Consider the following 7304-nt stretch of genomic DNA (forward strand, 5'->3'; position numbering starts at 1 on the left):
GCTCATTTAACCGGGTTTTCACTAACGGGGTTAGGTTAACTTAACCAAAAATTTAAAAATCAATAAAAATTTAAAAAAATATTTATTTATTTAATTTTAATTATTAATTTATTTATTTAAAATATTAATAAAATAATATAAAAACCATTTTAACCTAAATTTTGATATCTTTATCGATTTAACGCGTAAATTCCCAATTTTCGTACGGTTTAGGGTAATTTCTTGGCAACGATGGATTTAAGAGCTGAGATTAAGATGGAATTTCACTGTTTTTACGTGCTTAACATAGTTTCACCGTGTTTCAACGTGTGATAACATAACATAGTATTAAACACAAATATGAATAAAATCATGCATTTTTCATTATGATTCAAGTCACAGAATGAAATTTGGGAATAACGAGAGTACAATTGACTAAATTGGAAAGTACAAGTCATCAAGCTATAATTAGAAAGATCGAAAATACGAGGCGTTACAGTCTCCCCTACTTTAGGAGATTTCGTCCTCGAAATCTAAGAGGAAACTTTTGAAAAGATTATATCTAAAGGTTTATAAAATGAGACTTTGATCATAAGGTTTTTTTTTATTTAGGAAAATTGATTTCATGAATGCATCACATAGCACATTGTCTTTCACATGAATTGCCAAATAGTTTTACATAGAATAGCATTGCACATAGAATAACATGATGATACACATAGAATATCATGTACCATGAAAGCAGGATAAATTTAGTTTGTTCACGAGAGAGTATCATTAATTGTTTTTAGGTTACGACAATAGTGAGAAATGTGTCTCCTAGCTAGAAATGAACATAACGCTCAATGTAAAACACATAATTATTGAGATAACATAAAAAGAGATTTAACGTAAAATATGGATTGTCACGGAACGTAACGTATGACACTTCCAAAGTGAATCGAAGACCTTCTCGAATTAAGGAAACGTGCTTTGGCCTAATAGGTATTAGTACTCTCATCGATGGTCCCCAGGTAGGCAACAGGTCCTTAATGGATTTATACGAATGCCAAACCTAGACAGGACGTCCCGACTACCGGTACCTAACCCTTCCAGTTACTACACGTTCTTAATCGATTGGGAAATCGAGACTTTGGCGAGAGCGAAAATTGAGGAGTGGGACTAGTTAAACAAGATGCGAGTATCACCTCTAACTTGATAACGTCGTACCCTAACGTGGTTGGTACTTATCAAAAGATAAGGGTCCACTAGAATATGAAATGGAAAACTCCCAACAAGGTTTGGATATCACTCCTAACTTGAGGGTAGATTTCGTGCAAAAATTAAAGTATAGCTGAGTGAAAATCATCACCAAGTGTGGGAATCACCCCTATCTTGATGAGTCTTTTCGATTGTGTTGTAAGAGTGTCTTCAAAGCCTCCAAGTGTGTATTGTGTTAGCCTTAGGACAGGCATGTATACTTTAGAAGTCCAAAAGAAAGTAGAGGGAAGCAAAGAAGATAGAAAGGAAGTTGTTTTAAGCAACACATAGTGAAAAAGCTCCTAAACTATAGACTAGGCAAGGCATTCCTAATTCCCTATAGTTATGGCTCTGATACCAATCTGGTATCAGAGTACTCCTATTATAGACTAGGGAAAGTATAGCAATCCTACCTAATTCCCTATAGTTATGGCTCTGATACCAATCTGTCACACCCCAACCGATGGCGGAAACATCGGGATGAGACGTACAAATTGCTCAAAACAACATAACACTAAATGTGACAATAATTTATTTAATTCATTTCATAAACTCTAAAGTGAAATACATAGTTCCAAACAATACAACATATTGTTCAACAATAATTCAAATGTTATGTGTGTTTCTAGAGTTCATCCTAGCTTGATTCTTGAATCTTGTACTTTCAACCTGCAATATGTATTAAAATAATGTCAACAAAAACATGTTGGCGAGTATACAAGTTTTCATACATAGCATAGTACGTGTTTAAAATGTTTACTCATATCCAAATGTGAAATACAATATCATGTTAACAGTATATACTCGAAACGATGTTACTCTATGTGTCCAAACCAAAGTTTAACGCAATTAAAGTGTACCCAAACGAGTTTGAGTATGTTTGACATAGTTTAAACCTAACAATACCTGCTCATAGAACAGGAGGGGCGTTTCTCAACCTATAGCGCTACCATTGTTAGGGGAGGCTTGTACGAAGTTAATGTAAACATTCATGACTATGTGTTCATTAACTTCGTACAAGCCTCCCCTAACAATGGTAGCGCTATAGGTTGAGAAACGCCCCTCCTGTTCTATGAGCAGGTATTGTTAGGTTTAAACTATGTCAAACATACTCAAACTCGTTTGGGTACACTTTAATTGCGTTAAACTTTGGTTTGGACACATAGAGTAACATCGTTTCGAGTATATACTGTTAACATGATATTGTATTTCACATTTGGATATGAGTAAACATTTTAAACACGTACTATGCTATGTATGAAAACTTGTATACTCGCCAACATGTTTTTGTTGACATTATTTTAATACATATTGCAGGTTGAAAGTACAAGATTCAAGAATCAAGCTAGGATGAACTCTAGAAACACACATAACATTTGAATTATTGTTGAACAATATGTTGTATTGTTTGGAACTATGTATTTCACTTTAGAGTTTATGAAATGAATTAAATAAATTATTGTCACATTTAGTGTTATGTTGTTTTGAGCAATTTGTACGTCTCATCCCGATGTTTCCGCCATCGGTTGGGGTGTGACAATGGTGGTGGTGGTGATAACCAAGAGGTGATGGTAACAGGGTCTGTAGGTTAGAGAGAGAGAGATAGATACTGTAGGTTACAGAGTAGTGGTGGTGGTCGGGTGGTGATAGTAACAGGGTGGTGGTGGTCAAGTGGTAGCGGGAACCTAGTGGTGGTGGTGCTAGGTTAGAGAGAGGGAGAGTGCAAGTTAGAGAGAGAATACGAATTTATTTAATTTATATATATTTTTTTCATCATTTTACACAATAGTCTCTAGATAATAAATATTTACACAATAGTCTCTGTAAGACCATGTGTAGTGGTAATGTGTTATAATGCCCCCACCATGGGGCATTATCCGACACGTGGCATCCTAGTCAGGGTTGAAGCATTATAGCAAAAGTGGCGTAGTGGGGCATTATGCCAATAACCCCCATTCAATCATTTCACAATTATTATTTTTTTTAACTTAAATACTTCATTAAATTAAAAAAATAATACAATACTAGAAAAAAAATATCCAATTAAATAAAAAAAAACACTAGTTTTCGTCTTCGCTTTCTTCACCCTCGCCAACTTCGTCTTCCTCGTCCTCCGTTTCTTCCTCTTCCTTAGGTGGTACATACCGAACCGACCATGCGTGGTGTACCAAATCAACCATTAACTGGGAATGGTACGGTTCGTAACGCAACTCTCGCGCATTACTCACTCTTTCTTCCATTGTCGCTTGTGGATGCTCCTCTTCAACGGCTTCTGGCACATAATTCTGGCATATCGCCTTTCCTTCGTCTTCCAAAATCATGTTGTGCATGATTATACAAGCGTACATAGCATCTCTCATTTTTTGCTTGCTCCATGCACGACAAGGATTTCTCAAATATTGCCAGCGTTGTTTAAGAACCCCAAAGCATCTCTCAATGTCTTTTCGTGAAGACTCTTGAACCTTCTTAAAGTATGCTCTTTTTTCATCAATAGGATCACTATACGTCTTCACGAAAATCGAATACCTAGGATAAATTCCGTCGCTCAAATAATATCCATGAGGGTAGTAGTTTCCATTTGCGTAAAACGACACTTTTGGAGCTTTGCCAGAAATCCACTCCTCTAACAACGGAGATTGTTCAAAAATATTGATATCATTGCATGACCCGACCACGCCAAAGTAAGCCGACCAAACCCAAAGGTCCTGTGAAGCAACCGCCTGAAGAATAATAGTGGGTCCTTTTTGGTCACCACGTGTGTGTTGGCCTCGCCATGCAGTCGGGCAGTTATCCCAACGTCAATGCATGCAATCTATGCTCCCGATCATACCAGGCATCCGGTTTTTGTTTAAAATAATCGTAGTTGGCTTCCAAATCGTCGATTATGCGTAGAAACAACCGCTTACTCATTCGGAAACGACGCCTAAAAAATTCGTTCGAAAATGTCGGCGCCTCATCAAAATAATCTTTCATCAAACGATCGTGTGCCGCGCGTCGGTCTCGTTCAATATAACCTCTTTTATATTTTTCTGCTTGGGGGCGACGAGAATGCTTGACATATCTCACCGCTAGTTAACAAGCGCTCGTAACCGCCTATTGCTCAAGCTCCTCATCGGTCGAACCATCGCCATCCGCAAAATACTCGTTGTAGTAAAAATTTACCATGAATGAAGAACTAGGAGAATCCATTTTTATAAAATGGTTGTATTTTTTTAGAGAGTTTTTGAGAGTTTTGGTTGAAAATGAATGAGTTTTGATTGTGTTTGTATATATATATATATATATATATATATATATATATATATATATATATATATATATATATATATATGGGAAAAAGGTTTAAAAAAAATAAATAAATAAATAAGCTAGCCGTTAACTAGCCGTTGTGGGATTTGATTGGTTGGTCAAAATGGAACAAGCGTTTTAATAATCACGCCAGCAACAATTTTTCTCGAAAATCACGCCCAAAAAACGCCTACCGTAATGGTAGGCGGGGCGTTTTGGAGCGTGATTTTTGATTTTTTTTTTAAAAAAAACGCCCCACTACGGGCGGTCTAACGGTGAAAAACAAATATGCCCTCATGTGCAAGTCACATGATCAGATTTAACAGAAAAATCTAACTGAGATAAAACTAAAAGACATAACGTGCAAAATTTTAAAACATTAATTACAAAATTTATCAATTTTAAAGACAAAGAACACCGCCTAAAATTAGGTATTAAAAGGACAAAACTTGCAATTCACTCTATATTAAAAAATACATATGAAAAGAAAAAACTCATCTAGGCTCGTAAGCTTTGCAATTCACTCTATATTAAAAAGTAAATACAAAAATAAAAAGCTTGCCTAGACTCGCAAGTTGTTTTGGACTCGAAACTCAAAGTTTGGCCCCGAGCTTGTTTATTAATTAAGCCTCAATAAAAACTCGAGTTTGTTTAAGCTCTGCTCTATTCGAGATTTTAACAAGTCAATCTTAAATAGTCCATGAACTGCTTTGCTCGTTTACACCCACAAATTTTTCACCCTTCACCTTTATATAAAAAAAACCAAGGACATGTTTCTTTTTTCTATCTCTTTAAATAAACTCTTAAAACACAAAGAGTTCATTCGATGCTCAATAGGATTTATATATGGAAAAAAACATAAATAAGTTTTTAAAAAATAAGGATAAATATTATTAAAAATAAATTAAATATAAAATAAAATATCATTAAAAAAAATATTTAACCAATAACTAAAAAGAGTTTCTGGTGCTGTTGGATTTCGTAACATAAGTTTTAAATTCTAACATATTATTAATATTAATTATTAATTTACTGATGTCATATATTATGTCATGAGACTTTTCTAGATCCTCAGGTCAATTTAGTAATTTCCATTCCTCTTAACCTAAATTGTTCACTGCTATATAGACCAACCATTCGCCTCTTCTGCAGCATACCCACTTTGGTTTTTAAGTATTAACCCTAGCCGTCATGTAAACAGAACCCTTTCGTTCTAATTAAGGTTTTGCTTTTCTTCTCTTTCTTGTATCAAACCTTGTTCTATTTTCATCTTATTAAGGTTCGGGTTCTGTTTATGTTTTGATTTGATTATTCTGCAAACGCTTGATGGAAGTTGGATCCATTGGTTTTGGGGTTCGGTTTGATATGGGTCCGGTAGGTGAGTTCTTAGAGATGGTTTTATCTCTTCGAATCCGGTTTTTTTCGATCGTGGTTTCTCTGTTTAAATTGAAAGGTAAAAACGGTATCCACGTTGTTTGGATAATACGTCATGCTTTGAAGGTAAAGTAGAAGAAGCATGATTGTTGGAATAATAAGTTGTGGATGATTTGTAGTTTTCCTTGCAAGAAAGGTAGGGTGGATTGGACACCAATATGTTTTTCTTGCAAGAAAGGTAGGGTGGATTGGACACTAATATGTTTTCCTTGCAAGGAAGGTAAGGTGGATGACTGAACAACATGTTGCTTTCACCTATTAAGATCAATTTAGAACTACCAATGTATTTGAAAAACTTTGTTGTATATTCACGACAATTCACATTTATCATTTTATGATTGAGGAACTTGTTAACCATTTGTTAAAATTATGTTAGAAACGTACATCACCTTATCTTTTTTCGGCAGATCTTTTACTTGATCCATTGTCAAGATTACAAAGAGATTAGATAGTTTGGTTTAAATTATCGAGGTTACATGGAAAAAGATTAGATAGTTTTATTTTGGTAATTTATTTTGTAGCAACAGAGTTCTCATATAGCGACTGCTTCCATCGTGATCATACCCTCATTTTCTTGTGGTGACCCCTTTTATGGTGTTTTGTTTGTAGTGAACAGAAAAGTTTTTGTAATTATTTGTATTTGTTTCTTTGTGTTTTGTTTGTAGTGAACAGAAAGTTTTTGTAATTATTTGTATTTGTTTCTTTGTGATAGAGAAGTATTTTCATAGTTTGTTTATACCTCACAAAAAATGATATAATGAATTCATTAGGATACGTGCCAAGAATCAAGTGATGTGATATACTTTACATTTTTTTTTTAGAAATATTGTGTATTTAATTTCTATTTAACTTTAAATATAAGTTATTTGAGTAATTAAATTGATTGGAGAATTAATAGCAACTAATAAAAATAATTGAAGAATTAGTAGTTAAGAAAGAAAAATGATGTACAAATCAAATTTGGATAAGTGGCCAATGCTAAATGCACTCATAAATATGTCGAGATCCATTAGCTAGCTGTCATATATCATTTTTACCGGTACATTAAAAACATTTTGATTTCTCTCCAATCCTACAAATATTTTTATCAATACTTACACTTTTAAATCATCATCACTTTTTTAAATTTTATTTATAATACTCAAATACTTTTTAATATTTATCCATTTTCTATTTTGTATTATTAAAATTATATATAAGTTAATTAAACATAATAAAGTGACAAATTAATCTTAAATATTAAAAGCTAAAAACAAAACATTGCATAAATTAGAAACTAAAAAGACACAAGAAACATTACATAATACATAAATTGCAAACAAGAACAACTAAACTACTTATATTTAGCTCTAAGGCCATGAGTA

At 33.7% G+C, this 7304-nt stretch overlaps 1 long non-coding RNA gene across 1 annotated transcript; it reads left to right on the forward strand.

Annotated features, from left to right (window-relative positions):
• The first annotated feature begins 5653 nt into the window (after nucleotides 1-5653).
• LOC110890885 lies at nucleotides 5654-6646 on the forward strand. Its single transcript, XR_002564854.2, has 2 exons — nucleotides 5654-6076; nucleotides 6119-6646. It is a non-coding gene; the product is annotated as an uncharacterized LOC110890885 (long non-coding RNA).
• Nucleotides 6647-7304: the final 658 nt, after the last annotated feature.

This window comes from Helianthus annuus, chromosome 11, assembly GCF_002127325.2.
Source record: "Helianthus annuus cultivar XRQ/B chromosome 11, HanXRQr2.0-SUNRISE, whole genome shotgun sequence".
Classification (NCBI taxonomy): domain Eukaryota; kingdom Viridiplantae; phylum Streptophyta; class Magnoliopsida; order Asterales; family Asteraceae; genus Helianthus; species Helianthus annuus.